The sequence below is a fragment of the Temnothorax americanus genome, unplaced genomic scaffold (assembly GCF_048541705.1).
Source record: "Temnothorax americanus isolate GAGA-0224 unplaced genomic scaffold, ASM4854170v1 Scaffold217, whole genome shotgun sequence".
Lineage (NCBI taxonomy): Eukaryota > Metazoa > Arthropoda > Insecta > Hymenoptera > Formicidae > Temnothorax > Temnothorax americanus.
In genome coordinates, this window is record NW_027509357.1 from 446 (window position 1) to 17,893 (window position 17,448).

At 46.3% G+C, this 17,448-nt stretch overlaps 1 long non-coding RNA gene across 1 annotated transcript; it reads right to left on the minus strand.

The window, feature by feature from the left end:
• Positions 1-12,730: 12,730 nt before the first annotated feature.
• Positions 12,731-16,980, minus strand: LOC143897997 (uncharacterized). Its single transcript, XR_013257072.1, has 4 exons — positions 15,127-16,980; positions 13,667-13,750; positions 13,281-13,544; positions 12,731-13,182 (listed from the first exon to the last, which is right to left on the minus strand). It is a non-coding gene; the product is annotated as an uncharacterized LOC143897997 (long non-coding RNA).
• Between the last annotated feature and the right edge of the window lie 468 nt (positions 16,981-17,448).

The following is a 17,448-nucleotide window of genomic DNA, read 5'->3' on the forward strand; positions in this document are numbered from 1 at the left end:
CTTCGGGCATACTCGCGTACGATCCGCCCCTTTTCCCCCCCCGCTTACCCAGGGCGATCACGTGAGGGACCCGAGCCATCTCCACCAAACTCTCCCCCAGAAGTTTGCAGGAGTCAAGCAAGCGCACGTGAAGCACGGCTATCTTAAGCTCAGCGTTTTTTCTTATCATATTTGCTAGTAGACTTGTCGAGAATAAAAAAGACTTAAAATAAAAGATCTTGTCGCCCAACCCCGGGCCCCGAGAAAACACCGGGAGCAACGGGGAAGGGTTTAAAGGGCCAACGATTTTTTTAAACGAAAATTAGAAGGGGGCTAAGAGTTCTCAAACAAAAAACACCCCCCGGACCGACGCCCAGTCGGGGAAGATCGGGCGCGGAAACCCCAAAATTTTTAAAATTTAAATTTTCAAACGAAACCGTGTGCGCGGGCCAAGGCGGCCCCCATGCCCCCCGACGAGCGACGACGGCACCCAGCCCCCCCGAGGACAAAGGGGGCGCCGCGCCGCCCCACCACAGCGCGACGACGGCGTCCTCGCGAACCCGCCCCCCGGGGCGGGTATAAAAAACCCGCCGCCCCGGCGAGAAAGAAGACTTGGGCGAAAAGCTCCGCTTTTTCCGGGACGAAACCTACCCCGACTCCCAGGGAACACACCAAACGAGGTCCGGTGCTCCGAGTCTCGACTGAGAGCTTCAGGTGTTCTAGCCTCCTTCAAACCAAAACCCCGAAGGCACGGTTACGCGGGGTCGAGCCCCGTGGGCCCCTCGCAACGAGGGCTCCGCTCCCGCCGCCCCGGGGCCGGGGCTCAGGAAGTTTCCTACGCTACGCTTTCCCCGGCACGCATATCCTCGCGATACCCCGGCCCCCAACCCGGGCCCCCAAAGCTTATACCGGCTTTCGTTTTAAATACCGGCGGTTTTTAAAGTGCAAAGGATCCCTGTAAAGAAACCGCGTCCGTATAGTAATAGGGTTTTTTGGTTATACCGACCCCGTCGAGTAATGGCCGGTTTGTATAAAAAAAACCCCCATACCCTTTTTGTTGATATATCGGTCATTTGGGGTAAAATTAAAATGTGAAAAACCTGCTTTTCCAAAATTTGTTTATTGTCTCGGGCCGCCCATCGGACCCTACCCGCACACGCCCGCGTTCGATAAAGTCAGGCCTTTAAAAAGTTATCAAGACTCAAATAAAAAGAAATAATTTGGCGAGCAAATAAAAATAAAAATCAAACAAACTAAAATGTATTCTATATATGTACGCGCCCCCCTCAAGTGCCCTCGGGCCCTCAGGGATGTCATTCGCCGACCCGTGTCTCTCTTTTTGGGCCCCATCCCTCGTAATCGTCGGTCTCGCTTTCCCCCGAGGGTTTGGTTTTGAAATCGTCGGATGGCGGGTTCATTGGGCCGATCGGGAAATGATCACACGAATTCCCGATCGCGTCTATCAACGGAGGAGGCCGTGAGTCATGTGGGAACCGTAATGCCAACATTAACGGGGTGGGCGGGGTGCTTGGGGGGTTCGGTCTCCCGTAGTGCGGATGCCGTACTGGGTTTCCCTTTTAAGTGGCTGCGCTTCCCCTTCCGTGTCCCGTCTGTGCCGGCGGGCTCTGCCCAAAGGGTAGTCTCTGTAGGATTACTCAGGTGACCGTTTTGGCAGGCGACGGGCTGTTGGGAAGTGTCGGTGCAAGGTGAGGTTGGGAAACCCAAAGGAGGAGTGATATTCCCCCCGATTTAGAAAATTTGGGGGCACGAAACGTGCCCCTCGATTTAACCCCCAAAACGAGAAAAAATAACGTAAAAAATTTGGATTTTTCCCCAAACCCCTTTTTTTGCCTCGTGATTCCCTTCCTTGGTTTTTTTTCAGGTCGCCCCCCCGGGGGGGATTTGGTCGCGATGGACCAAAAAAACCCCGGGGGTCTTCGGACTGCAGTGTGCACCGGGACGTGTCTCTGGAAAATTTTTCTGGAAGAACCCCCGGGGGTTTCCCCCCCCCGGTTGGGGGGGGCCCCCCAGGAAAAAAAACAGGATTTAGGTAAGTATGTCTTTTTGGTGGTTTCCCCCCCAAAAGAATAAAAATTTTTTTTTCCCCCTTTCTTTTAGCAAAAAAAAAAATAAAATTTTTTTTTTTATTTTTGGGGGGACAAATTTGCGTTTCCGACAAAGATTTAAAAAAGGGCTACCGCGGGATATGTTTTTCAGAGTTAAGTGTTGTCGTAAAATTTTTAAACGAATCGACTGTACTTTTAAAAACTAGCGCGGAATCGTCGAGTTGGGCTTTTTTTGGGCTCCCCCCTTGGGGCCTCCCCACTTTTTCGTGGCTTTGGCCCCTTCACATCTTTGCACCCTGTCGCCTACAATGCCAGGTGCCAAATCGGGTTCCGCGTTCCTTGAGGAAAATGTTTCCCCCAACAAAAAGGGGTTTTTGGGTTTTTTATTCGCCCCTTTTATTTTTTGGGAAATGGCTCTCGCAATAAAAAAATTTTTCATTTTCTCAAAATTTTTCCCTTTGGGGGAAATTTTCCCGGGTTTTTCCCAATTTTTTTTAATTCGTAATTTAATTTTCGTTTTTTTTGGGTTTTTAAACCTTTTTTTTGGGGTAGAGGGGGGGAAAAACCCCCCTTTTCAATTTTAAATTATAGCTAACGTTTCCCCCCCTGTTTCGTGAAGCCCCGGGGGAGGGGGCCCCTTAAATTGGGCAAAAAATTGGCAAGTTTGTATGGGCTCCTTGTTTTTTAGCCCGCGACGGTTGTATTTTCTTTTCCCATTTTACCCCCCCGGCTTTTCCCCGTGAAAACTTTTTCCATTTTTTTAGTAACTCGTTTGGGGTTTCCCCAAAAGCTCCTACGGTTCCCCATGTCCACGGTTTTTTTTGCCCCCCACCCCCCCAGTCGCCCTTTAAAATTTTTCCGGCCCCCGTGGTTCGCGGGGGTTTTAAACCCCCCCGGGGGGAAGGGGGATTCGATCCCCCATTAGTTCGCTATGTTATCTCTTCGGGGGAACCCCCCTTTTTGGGGGGTTTTAATTACCTGCGTCAAAACCCCTTTTTTGTCGCGTGTTTTTTTTCCGATGCGTTACATCCCCCCGGGGTTTTAAACCGCTTTTTTTTTCCCCAAAAATTTGTGGGGTTTTTTTGGGGCTCACTTTATTTTTTATCCCCGTGATTGCCCCCTTTAAATTTTTTTCCCCATTGCTGGGTTTTGGGTTGGCTTATTTAGTTCCCCCCCCTTTGTGTGAAGGGCCCCCTTTTCCCCGGGGCCTTTTGGGTTAAAAACCCCTTCGGGGGGTTTTATAGGTGGTTCTCCGCTTTTTTTTAAACTTTTTTTTAACTTATGGTTTGTTTTTTTCGGGGGAGGGGGGAAAAATTTAAAAGTTAGCGTTTATTTAAAAAAAACAAAATTAAACTCTTTATAAAAGCGATTAAACCTTTTTCTCTTTTGCACGATTTTCCCGAAATTTAAAAACCCTTTTTCGTCCCCGAAAAAGCAAATAAAAGTACAGGAAACAAAACGCAACTCAAAAAGTTCAAAAAAGAAAATTTTTTCTTTCTTTTCCCGGGGTTTTTTTAAAAATTTAAATTTCTATTTTTAACCCCTTTAAACCTTTTTTTTCTTTATTTTTAATTTTTTTGGGGATAGGGCCCCCAAAGGTCCCCCCCATTTTGCATGGCCCTCAACGCTCCGCCATTGTCGCTACGTTCAAATTCCCCCCCGGATAACGCCGGGGGCTGTATTTTTAGGGGGGTGGGGGGAAACATTGTCCCCCGGGTGGTGTTTTCCCGGTCTTCCCCCTTTTTTCCCCGATCGTTTTTTTCCCCAAAAAGGGGTGGCAAAATACCCCCCCCCTGATCCGGGGGGGGTTTTTTTTGTCGTGTGATCGTGGGGCCCCAATTTTCACCCGCCGGAAAACCCCCGTCAGGGGGGGTTTGAGGGCCCCCCAAAAGGGCTCCCCTCCGGGTTTTGATTGCCCCAGAATGTTTCGGGTTTTTTTTTTAGCGGGGGTTTTTTGCCCCGGGGCCCACAGGGGTTTTTTTGGGTTAAAAGTTTAGGTTTTGCGGGGTTTTTTTTTGCCTTTTTTTCCCCCGCGGCTTCCCCCTCCCCCGCTGTATTGGCGTCGCGTCCGAATTTTCGCACGCCCCCGGGTTTTTCTTGCGCGTTGAAATTTTTCCCCGGGGGGTTTTCCCCTTTGTCCTCTTTTCGCAAACCCCCCCCTTTTTTTTTCGCGGGTTTTTTTTAGTACGTTTTAAATTTTTTTGCCCCTTTTAGTGTTTTTGGGTTTGCGGTTTTCGCCGTTTCGGAATTTCGCCCCCCGCGTGATCCTTTTTATGGTTCAATTTTTTTTTTGTCTTATTGTTTTTTTCCCAAGGGGGTTTCTTTTTTTTTTTTCCCCCTTTTTTTCTGTTTCTTTGGGAGTCCTTTTTTTGCCGTCCTGTGATTTTTTGGGGGGTCCTCGGGGGGGGGGGGGTTGGGTTCGTCATCGCCCGTAGGGGTTTAAAATTTTTTGTGGGGGGTTTTTTCCCCTTCTTTTTTTTCCCCCAGCTGCTCGCTACCGGGGTAAGTACTCCATTCCTCCTTCTGGTTGTTTTTTAATAGTTTTCCCCCCCTTTCCCCCAAGGGCCTGGGTTCCCGAAAGAAAAACCCCGGAATCTACGGGCTTGTTTTTGCTGTCGTCCCCCCTCCCAAAAAAATGGGTTTATCCACGCAAGTTTTTGGGTTTTTTGAATCAAAAATTTAATGAACGTGTATTGCCCTTGGGCGTTTTTCCCTTTTCTTTTCGTCAAAAAAAAATAGCAATTGTAGAATCGCTCTCCCCCCCTTCCTCGGGGGGGGTTTTTTTCTCGCTGGTTTTTTGGGGGGGTCAGCTCCACGGGGGGTCTTAAAGTTGGGTTTTTATTCGCGTTTTTGATTATCCCACGTCGTTCCTATCTGGTTGTTGGTTTTGGGGGAAATTTACTGTTTTCCGGTTTTTTTTCCCGGGTTTTTCCTCAAGTTTTTTTTCTATTCCTCCGCTTCACGTCGTTTTTCCCCTCTCGCGATGGGTTTCGCACCGGGGGTTTTTTCTCCCGTCGCGGGTTGTCCCACGTCCCCACCCCCCCCTCTTTTTTTGTTTCCCCCCTCCGGGCGTACCAATCGTCCAGGCCCCTTTTGGGGGTTTGGTGGCGTAGCATCCGGGTTCTTCCCTTTTTTGGGGGTTTTTTTTCGGATCGTCTGTCCACGGACTCCCCGTCTTGTCGTCTTTTTGGGGGGGTCCGTCGACAGATTTTCCTCTCGTTGGGGTTTCTTGGGGGCGGACTCCCCGTATTCGGGACTTTTGGCCCTTCGTCAGGTCGCTTGTCAAAACCCCCTCAGGGGGGTTCCCTCTCCTGAATTTGGGGGGGTCGATTGAGGGTTTTTTTGTCGGGGGATTGAATACTCCATTTTTTTTTGGGCCCCCCAGGGGTTTTTTTAGATAAGCGTTTGGCCCCCGACCGTTGTTCGGTTTTTGGCCCCCTTTTTTTCACCAAGTGTATTTTCCCCGTCAGGGTTTTTGAATAGGTTGATTTCGGTGGGCTTTAAAACCCCCTTCGTTTTTTCCCCTTTTTGGGGGGGGGCCCCCCCCCTGCTTGTAAACTTGCGCTTCCCCCTTTGGCCCCCCCCTGGTCGTTTTTGTGGTCGTTCGCCCCCCGGCCCAAGGTTGTTTCCCCTTTTGGTTTTTTTAGGAATAAACGGGGATGATCCCCGCTTAAAATCGGTTTTTCCCCCCATTAAACTCCAAACCCCGGGGGGAAGCCGTGTGGGGGGCCCCGGGTGGGTGTGGTTTTTTTCCCCCGCGCGGGGGAAATTTTCTTTTGGGGCCCCCCGTGCTGGCGCCCGGGTGCGTATGGCGGGGTTTAAAATTTTTCCCAATGCGCATTCGCGGGGTTTTTACTGGATTCGATTGGGGATTATATGGGGGGGCGTTTGCCAAAACCCCCAAAAACCCTTTTGGGGGGCCCAAAAAAATCGGGGCCCCCCCCTCCTGGGAAAAATTTTTCCCCCAAAATTTTTGGTTTTTAAAAATTTTTTTTTCGGTATACCTATTTCGGAAAAACATTTCCAATTTTTTGGGGGATTGATCAATTTTTTTGGGCCTTTTTGGAAAATAGTCGTACAAAATTGGAAAATGACCTGATTACTGAACGTTTTTTTAATCCGTGATGCGTAGCCGGTGTGGACCAAATATTTTTAACGAAAGTTTTTCCCTGCCCCCCGGAAAAATTGTAGTATTGGGTTTCCACTTTTCGGTCGCATAATATTTGTCTTGACGGGTCTCGCAAAACGACTACATCGCGTCCCAAGCTTCAAATTTTGGTCCGTCAAAGTATCGCCGCAAAAATTTTGCTTTTTTCTGGCCAAAAGGGGTTTTTAATGGGGGGAAATTTTCGGTATTTCCTAAAGCTCGGTAGGAATTTTTTGCCCCCCCGGGGTTTATTCTACGAGTCCCCGCTTGTAATCGCTTCCGGGTTAATTCGCACCCCCCGTAGCTTTTTTAGCATTTTTTGCTTCCGTTAAGGTATCCTTTCGGGTGGTTCCCATTCACTTTTTTTAAAAGCGTTTTTTTTTTTCGTTTTCGCGTCCCTTTTTGTTTTTCGCGAGAGCACGTCCTATCTCGTTTTTTGGGGGTCGGCAAAGTTGTTTTTAGGAAAATTTTTCCGAGGAACGCGAAAAAAACGGCTTTTTGGCTTTTTTTTGTACGCAGGTTGAGGAAAACTTAAGCTTGGGATGGGTGTGCAGGAAAAGTTTTCCCCAAAAAAACGTAGGGGCCCTTTTGTGTGCCCTCCCAGGGGGCCCATCGATTCCGTGACGTGAAATTTCTTAGCCCTTTTAAAAATTGCTCGCGTATCCACCCTGTCGCTTTTTCCCCTCTGCGTTTGGTTGGTTTTGGTAATCTAGCCCCAAACCCCCCTTTGCGCCCGCCCCCGAATTCCCCCAAATTTGCGTCCGGCCAAAGTAAGGGCGGCGCTTTGGGGAACGCCGTTAATTTCCCTTTTAAAGGGGCTTTGTTTTTCCGTTGTCCATTCGAATTTTGCCCCTTTTTTTTAAAAATTTTTCCCCAAAGGTTTTTTTAACGCGCTAAGTTTTTTAAAATTCGGCCCAATTTTTGAGTCCTAAAACGATTTTTTTTGTTTTTTTTCGCGGCTCTCGAAAAGGGGGATCGCCTCGCGTTTTTTTTGGTTTTTTCCCTTTTATTTTTTTTTGAAAAATGTGTCCCAAAAAATTTTTTCTTTTTAGGAAATTACATTTGTCTTATTGAGTCGGAACGGGTTTCCAACTTTTTTTAAACCCACTCGAGGTGATTGGCCTCCAAGATTGCCTATAACGGCGTTAGGTTACCAACAAGAATTTTTTGGAACCCCCGGGCTTTTTGCATTGCCCGGGGAACACGTCCCCACGTCTTCAAACCAAAAGGCATTTTTTTTTAATTTTGTAGGGGTTGGCCTAAAAGGAAAACCCCGGTATTGCTTGAATTTTTTTGGGGGAAAGGGCCAAAGGATGATTTAAATCAAGGTGGAAAAATTTTCTCTTTATTTGGGCGAAAAAATTTTCCCCGTCGGCGGTGGTTGGCATATCGTTTTTTTTTTTTTTTACTCTCGCGCTTCAAGATCCCCATGTCGATTTTCTTAAAAACCCAAACCCCCGGGGTTTTTTTGAGGCCCCTTTTTCCTACGATTCCCCCTTTGTTGGGTTGGTTTTTAATTTTTTCACACGATCCGTGTATTTCCGGGATCGGAATTTTTTTTTGACGGGGGGGGTCACGTTTTGGCAATTCGATTTCTAATGGTTTTCCTACCAATTTTGTTTTAAAAAACTCGGCGCGGGCCCCAAAAAAATTTGCAATTGCGTTTTTCCCTTTTCCGCGATCCCCTTTTCCCGGGATATTGGACTGACGTTTACGGAAAAGCGTCGATTTCGCGTCACAAGCCAAAAATCTCCCCTATTTCCAGGGGAAACGATTCCCCCAAACTTTTGTTCCAAAAGGGTTTCCACATAAAAAAAAATTGTGCGTTATCGCTCTTTTTTTTCTCGAATATATTCTTTGCGGGGAAAGTGGCCCTTTCTCCGAAATGTTCCTTCAGGGTAAATTTTTTATCGGGGAACCCAATCCTTTTTCCCTTTTTGGCAGTTGGTCGTAAAAGGCCCGGGTATCGCCTGACGCGTCCGTATTTTAAAAAGCGTTTGTATGATTGCAATTCATGTGTCATTGGGAGTCCCCCATCGCTCTTTTGCCCCTCTTTGCCAACTTTTTTTTAGTTTCCGAAAATTTTTTCCCTTCCCAAAGATGTTTAGGGTCCGGGGGTTGCCGGTAAATTTTTCCCCCGTAGGGCTCGTGCCTTTGGGGTTGGATTATCGCGAAAAAAGCTTTTTCCCCCCGTACCCGGTGGGGCCCCGTCGGGTCGATATGTTCTTCATCTTTTTTTCTGTTTGACGGTAAAGGTTTTAACCCCCGGTTTACCCCGGGGTTTTTTTCCCGGGGCGTTGAATTTTTCCGTTTTCACACAGACATTTGTTTGAACCGCGTTCGCGCTTCGCTTCCGCCTCGCGTTCCCGCGTGTATCTCGTAACTTTGGGTTTCCCATCGTCGTCTCCGCTGTCTGGCGAGTCCGTCTTCCGCCATCCTGGCGATTTGTTGTACGACGACTGTCCCTTGTTCGCCGTGTCGCGTCTGGCTGAATTGTTGTAACGTCCATCTGCTTTTTGGTCGCTCGCGCCTCCGCGATTGGTCGAATTCCCTTTTTCGGCTACTTTTGCGTTATTTGTGCGGTTACTCCCGCTACTCTCGTTTGCGCGTCGCGCATCTGCGCGTAACTTTCGTGTTTCTCTTTCGTTTTCTATGGTGTCCAACATTTCCACCATATCGTTGACCGTCTTTACCACAGATGGTCTCAACTCTCTAGACACGTCTGTATCAAAGTGTTCTCTGACGGTTTGGACTATTTCTTCGTCCGTCATTGGCGGTAACAGTGTCTTGGCTTGGCGGGCCACGCTCAAAGCGTACTCCGCCATTGACATTTGGTCTTCTTTAGCTCGGTATTTTCCAAAGTACACGCGTTGTCGAAACCGCATCTGTGCTTGGCATCCCCAATACGTCTGCGTAAACAAGCGTTTTATTTCGGTTATATCCTCCGCCATCTGAAGCTCAAACCATTGACTGGCTGCCCCACGCATGCATCGCCCAAAATAGTGCAACTGTTCGTCTTCTGGAACGTTTTCGTACAGTGCCAATTTTTCAAATTTTTGCAAAAATTGCATCGGATTTTGCTTATCGCTTTTTCCTCTATATATCACCTCGTCAAATGGGTTTTTTATCCAACCCCCTCGCGGAAGTCGGACCCCTAACGGTACTAACTCTTGTGGCGCGTAGCGTCGCGCGGGTTCCTCGTCGAAGACACGGGAGTCTATTTTTTCCTCCGACCGTCTTCCGGCTGATAGCTCGCGTTCGCTCCGATTGTGTTCGAGCAACTCACGATTTTCGCGCGCCTCTACTCTCAATTGTCGCATCTCTTCCGTCATTTGCTGAATTATTCCGACTAATTCCGCATTTTGTTGTCTCATCGCATTGATGTCGACCATGTTTCGCGGTGGTTCGTTACTCAAGTTTAATACTTGGTTACCATCGCTTTCGTTACCTTGTAACGCGTTTTCATTCGGCTGCTGTGCCTGTGCCATTTCGTCCTCTTCGTCCCGATAGACGATTATTGGAACACGTTGAGTTTGATTCTGACTCGCGTTTATTCTGGCGTTCTCCAGAATTTGTTCTTCTGGCGTTGCCGTTCCTCTAGATCGCGTTTTCACGCCTACGGGTGTCCTTTGCAAATTGGGCATGCCCGTCTGGAATTTTCCTTTTTCGGCTTCGTTTTGCCGTTTTCGCGTACGTTCTCAACTTTTCCCGGTCACGATCACTTTCTTCGGCGCCCGTAACGCTCGTACGTTTTTAGCCGCGTTGTTTTCTTGATCGTGCGCCCGTTTTGGCGTTACGACCACGCGTACCCTTTTTCGCACGTTTTTTGCAACGTTCGCGCGTCTCGCTTATTAGTGTCGCTATCCCGTAGCCTAACGAACGGTTTACCACGATTTTATTAGTTTCGGATATCTTCGATCCATTTCCGACTTTTTTCTGTCCCACCCGGTATGTAAAGCTGAAATGCCCGCTCGTCGCGGTTGTTGCCCCACCCGGTATGTGGTGACTTTTGGTCGCTGTGTTCGACTTCCGTATACCAGGTATAACGGGTGTCTAAATTGTTTTTCGAGATTTTTTCTCTTCACGCTATTTCCTACTGAAATTTTCGCGTTCTCTCTGCGCTCTGTGCCGATTCGCGTAGAATATCCGTACCCTTTTTTCGCGCGAATTGTTTTGTCACGATAATCCCTATTTTTCGCAACTTCGCGTCGTATTTGGCGCACGTTGTTTCGATATTCTCAACACGCGTGCTATCGAATGCACCTTTTCGCGCTACTAATCACCTTTGTTTCGCTACAGCACCTATGACTTTCGCGTACCTCCTTTGTGATACGACCTTTACGTGGCTTTGTGCTTAAGGCCTGGTGGACAACGTCGTACGTTCTCCACGCGAATTTTTTCGTCACGAATTTGCTGATGCTAATCGCGGCTTCGCGTCCTCTTCCGCACGTTGTTTCACGCTCCCACCGTAACTCTTAATTCGCATGCCTAATTTCGGTCTATGTATACTATCGTACGGATTACGCTTTCCGTCTTTACGCAAGAAACTACGGTTTCTTTGCAAACTATTATTCTCGATCGGTTCACTCTCGCGCTGCGGCTCGCACGCAATTCGGTTACGCGTGTCCTGTCACGGTCGCCATTTTATCAATGCGGGTTTTGTTCCCTCCCGTGCGCCAGGTAAGCTATCGGTGCGTTTTTTAGACGCTACGTCTCCGAGATTTCAGGCCCACGCCATATCGTCACGCACGCACCACAACGCTCGATTTTCCCGTCGAATCCACTCTTTCTACTGTAACCGAACGGAGGAGTGATATTCCCCCTGATTTAGATTTAGGTATCACCGACACGGTCGCCACTCGATTTTAACCCCCAAAACGAGAAAGGATAACGCTAGATATTAGGATTTTCCCAACCTTTTGACGCCTCGCTGATACCTCTTTCCTTGTTTCTGTTTCAGGTCGCCCCGTTGCCGCTGGATATTGGATCGTCGATGGACCAAGCACCTCGGACCTCTTCTGGACTGCAGCTGTGCACCGCTGACTGTGTCTCTGGATCTGCGCTGGACCGACCTAGGATCTCCCCGAACGGACTTGGGATCGCCCACAGGTAAGTATCAGGATCAGGTAAGTATGTCTTTTAGGTAGGTTACCCGCACACGAATAAATTTGAGTACTCTGATTTCTTTTAGCAAATAAAATATAATCTATTTTATTTTAATTCAGGTTGTACAAATTTCGCGTGACCGACTTAAGATTTAACGCGTCTACCGCGGGATATGTTACGCAGAGTCTAAGTGTTGATCGTAAGATTCTCAAGACCGAATCGACTGTACTTGTTGAAGCTCTAGCGCGGAATCCTCGATGCTTGGGCTTCGCTTGGGCTCCCGACTTCGGAGCTGCCTCCCCACTTCGGCGTGGCTCCGCCTCTTCACATCTGTTGCACACCTGTTCGCCTTACAATGCCAGGTGCCACACATCGCTTCCGCGTTCCTTTGAGGCAGATGTTGCCTCGAACAAAAGGCCTATTGTGTCTTATTATTCGCCTTCCTATTATTCGAGATAATGGCTCTCGCAATAACAAGTTTTTCATCTTTCTCGAACATTTTTTCGAGAATCTACCCGGTGTCCCATTTCCATTAATTCGTAATTAATTATTCGTTCGTCTGGATTTTATCCTTAATTTTCGCGGTAGAGATGGGACCCCGCGTTTACAATGGATTACTTATAGCTAACGCTTCGCTCGCTGTTTCGTGAAGCCTCGTGGTATGACCACTGGTCACTTGTCGCATACATTGGTCTATCGTTCTGTGTGGGCTCGTTTACTTAGCCCGCGACGGTTGTATTCTCGTTTCGATTTTACCGCTCCGGCTTTTCCTCCGTGAAATCCGTTTACCATTTTCCATGGTAACTCGATTTCGCGAGTTCCATATTATTCCTATCGGTTGCCGATGTCCACGGTGTTTTCGCGGCCTACTTATTCCTATGTCGTTCTTAATTTGTCCTGCGACCTCGTGGTTCGCGTGGTTCTCTTACCATCCCGTATGGTAATGCGATCTCGATACCTATTATTTCGCTATGTTATCTATTCGCGGTAATCCTCTTTTCGAGGTGTTCCCGTTACCCTCGCATCGTAACTTTATCGCTCGCGTTGTTCATTTACCCGATGTGCTTACCATCGCCTGTGGTAAGCCGATTTTCGTTTTCGCACACTTTGTCGGACTTTTGTTGGTGGCTTTACGTTATTATTTATCTCCGTGATTCGCTCGCGTTATTTTTGTCCCGATTCGCTCGGTGGTTCGGCCTATTTAGTTACCCCCTAGTACGTGTGAACGCACCTTTACCGCGCGTCAGTAGCTCTCATCCCCTTCAGGGGTTATCTACTAGAGTCTCCCCGCTCTTTTCAATCTTTGTCCTTAATTTATTGTTTTAGTATTCGCTGGGTACTCGGGATAAATTACATTTCGCATTTTATTTAAACAAACCAACCTTAAACTCTTTATTGAATGCAATTGAACCTTTTTCCTCGTCCGGACGGGTTTCCATAAACTTAAACCATAATTGTCGTCAACGCAACTAAAAGTAAAGTATAGGAAAACAAACGCAACTCTGAATGTCTCTAATATAAGAAATATACTTTCTTGTGCCTAGTCATTTTGATACTTAATTTACTATCTTTAATCCTTAAGCCTATTTATTCTATTCTCTACATTTTTACGCATATGGCGCCTCAAATGGTCGCCCCGCGTCGCATGGCGCTCAATCGCTCCGCCATTGTCGCTACGTTCAACTTTGCCGCCCGGACTACACGCCGCTGGGCCTGTATGATCTCAGGGCTGGCTCGCACATCATTGTCTCCGGGTGGTGATGCCGGTCTGTACCCCTTTTCTTCCTGATCGTATTTCACCAAGGGGTGTGGCAACACTACATCCCCCATGATCCTGGGTTGTCTCTTTGTGTCGTCGTTGGTCGTCGGCAATGCAGCTGCCGGCTGCAAGGTATGTAAAAAGATTGCATACCGAATGTTTGTTGCATAATGTGTTATAATTAAATATATATATACCTATATGTATTATATCATAAACTTACCACTCATCACGTTGTTGCTACTATCACCTAATGTATTAGAATTCTCATCGATAGAAAGTGCATCTTTAGTCACACGTAGAACCTTTAATATTATCTCTATCATTTATATTATCACAAATAGTCAAGTAAAATCAGACTTTTGGTTTGTATTCCACTGTTCACAGTTATTGCTTGACAAAACCCAAGTTCCTTCTTTGATTTCAGATGTCGTATTTAGTGTTCCAATATTCAACATTGCATTGGAATCAACAGCTAGTAATGAATCTGTAAAACAAGATGTATGATAAAGTAAAAATAGCTTTATATATAAACATAAATATAATTTTAAGTAAATAGGGGTTTTAACATAACACTTTTATATATTAATTTAATGTATATTATAATACCTGATGTTGATGAAGTTGTTAATCTTTCTTTATGCATTTTCTTGTTTAATTTGTCTGCAATCTATTGCAAGCTAGGTTTGTTTTCTAAATGACATAAAAAAAATTGTGGTAAATATGCATATTAGGTCAAACCTCACCAATGACTTTGACCTTGACATATGTTGTCAAGGTCACCCTCCTGAGTGACCTTTAGAAGGTTTTAGCCGGCGGTCATTGTTTATTAAAAAGTTGTAAACAAAAAATGTTTCGAAAATATAGCAGTTATTTTGAGTATTGGAAGGCATAAATGACTAATATATATGTCGAAATAGTTCACGCATACACTTTTCACGCAAACCGAGGTTTACGCACACCTCCCCCTGCTTTCGGGGGAGGTGCGGTAGTCCCGAAATAGTTCACGCATACACTTTTCACGCGAACCGAGATTCACGCACACCTCCCCGTGCTTTCGGGGGAAGTGCGGTAGCCCCGAAATAGTTCACGCATACACTTTCCACGCGAACAGAGGTTCACGCACACCCCCCCGTGCTTTCGGGGGAGGTGCGGTAGCCCCGAAATAGTTCACGCATACACTTTCCACGCGAACCGAGGTTCACGCACACCCCCCCGTGCTTTCGGGGGAGGTGCGGTAGCCTCGAAATAGTTCACGCATACACTTTCCACGCGAACCGAGATTCACGCACACCCCCCCCCCCCCGTGCTTTCGGGGAAGGTGCGGTAGTCCCGTGTATTTAATTACCTAAAAAAAAATGAAAGTGGTAGTATTATACCTCGAAAAAACTTAAGTAACAAGTGGTAGACTTTTATATCTCGAAAAATCTCGAAAAAATCTAAGCAGTAGTATCTTTATTTCCGAAAAATTATAACTCAAGTGATACACGTCACAAAATTATGTTTCCTTATCAAAAAGAAAAGTAGCGCTTCAAGTGATCTATTACAATTACAAAAAAGAAAGTGTATGCGTGAACTTTTCATGCGTGGAAAGTTAATATGCGAGATGCCACATGGGTTAGATGACGCGCTTTAAAAGTATTTAACTGTTTAAAGCGCGTCATCTAACCCATGTAAGTATTCTCTGCTTTAACAAAAAAACTTCAATTTATCAACAATTTACTACTTTAAATGTTGTGTTTTGGTAAAGCAGCGACTTTCTCGCAAAATAAAGTATTCTCTGCTTTTAAAAAAAAACGTAATATTAGTCATTTATGCCTTCCAATACTCAAAATATCTGCTATATTTTTCAAACTTTTTTTGTTTATAACTTTTTAATAAACAATGACCGCCGGCTAAAACCTTCTGAAGGTCACTCAGAAGGGTGACCTTGACAACATATGTCAAGGTCAAGGTCATCGGTGAGGTTTGACCTAATATGCATATTTACCATACATATATTACGAGAATTCAAATGTGTTTCTTTATTTTAAAAATTATGGATTAATTTTTATCATCTTTTTACTTACTGTTAGTTGCGATAGTGCATGATTTCGAAATACATCTTTTCTTCATCTGCTTTTTATTATAGACACTATAGTGTCCACTTGCATATATTAGTTTATACATTTTGATTATCCAATCGACACCAATATGTGATACTGTTAATCCGTATGTCTTTTTAAAACAACACTAGCAAAATAACCGAAATAAACACAGTAAGACGATCGACAATGGTCTGTTTCTTTGTGACGTGACAAATGTCACGTCCCTCACCCCAGATGGGAGCTCGGCCGAGGGAAGCGTCAGGGATGGTGCCTCCGCCCGAGGCGGGCGGAGAGCGAACATTTAGGTTAGGATTAAGATCTCTTGCGAGCGTTACAGGTCGAGGGAGTGCGGAGCAGATGGCCAGAGTCACAACGTTGTAACGGCCTATGCCGCATCGAGGGACTTACGGCTGGACAGCAGGAAGCTTCCAAGGGCGGACGGTCGACGGGCGGGTCACGCTGGAGCCCACAGCCGGAAAATCAGCTGGCCTGTCAAGGCGTCACCAGCGGAACGAAAGCACTGCAGCCCGAATACGGAGGACCCGAAGAGGGGGACGCCCCGACAAAGGTTCCCGTCAAGGAACGGCAACATCCAGCCCTGCGAGCCGAACGACGAGCTGCCGGAACCGGAAGAATTTGTAAGGCCACTGCTCAGCCTCCCCGAAATAAGATCGCGGTAATACCAAGGCCCTCCCGGGAGTCGCGTTGTGCCGCGGGAATACATGAAATCAGCCGTAATTGAATAATACCGAGTGCCATACCGCAAAAGGGCCCGTGCGATAAAGTGATCGCGAGTGCCCTTCTCGGGGATGCGAACGTCCGGCCGCCGACAGTCAGCGTGATTGTAATTTCGTTGCTTGTGATTTCGTTTCGGGTACTTTCGTTGCGTGTAATTTCGTTGTGGGTAATTTCGTTGCGTGTAATTTTGTTGCGGGCAATTTCGTCGCGTGTAATTTCGTAAACGTCGTTGGCTTAATCGTGCCGTAGTTTTGGGAGGTGGCTCTCGCGCGTATGAGAGTTTCGTAGTTATCGTCGCCGGTTAAGTTTGTGCCATTTGTAATTAGAAATCCGTGCGTTTCATCGGGATTAATGGCCCACGGTTGTGTCGCGTTTACGGGTGAGGCCATTCGTGCGTCTCAGGGAGAGTAAAGATCCCCAGCGTCGTCGCGGTGGATCGTAAGGAAATTGCGCTAATTGTGAGAAGTAGACGTTTCGAGTATTTCGCGTTTGACCGTCCGGGTAGAATTCGATGCAATTTATGCCGGGGAATAGTCTTGTAGGAATTTGATCGGGATTGCCGTGCAGTTTAACGACGAAATGAGTATCGCGTTCGTGGGGTGACACGTGACGCGTACTCGAATTCTGCTTGTTCGCCGTGGAACACGCTATCCTCCACTTGGTATCTGCCTTAAACTGAAATATAATTGTATGCTCTTGGTTATTCGAGTGTATTGATTGCGCTATACGCTCCCTCTCCTATTCCAACCGCGGTTAATTAAAGAAGCTCACGCCTGAGAATACTGCGATCTCGTGTATCGTGGTGCGAGGAATCGCACCTGGCGCCCAACATTACATCCTAAAAATACTCAGTCGAGCTACCACCAGGGTTTCGGAGAGGAATATCGCGAATTATAAGGAGATCTCTAGTGAAGAAAGCGACGGCGCGCTTCTCCACGGCCGGCGAGACCGTAAGGACATCGTCGTCGTCGTCACATCTTATTGCTGCACTGCCGAACTAGTGCACACTAATGCAGTAAATTCGAGTAAAACGAAATATACTTGTCCTACTCTAACTTATTGCATTATTTCAGCAGTGTAGCTATAAAAAAACAGACCTTTAAGGCCATTGCACATGACAATGTTTTAGTCATAATTGTAAGACCCTAAAAAAAATAGACCAATCACAGTCGATTATTCTCCTTGAGCTCAAAAAATAATCGAGTGTGATTGGTCTATTTTTTTAGGGTCTTACAATTATGACTAAAACATTGTCATGTGCAATGGCCTTAAAGGTCTGTTTTTTTTGTTACATGTCCACTACCACTTCTAGTTTCCATTTCTTGTAATTTTTTTTAACGAGAATATCGTTCGCGTAGTCTAGCCCATCTTGTCTGACAATCCGCAGCTGAAATATATATAAATAAAATAAAAATCTATTTTACTCGCACATGCACACACATTACAACTATATTTATACATAAAAAATACATTATAATTATTAAAATATATTAAAACAGTCACATATATGAATGTAATATTAGTATAAAAGAAAAATGTATCCTATACCCGTCGCGTTTAAGATTT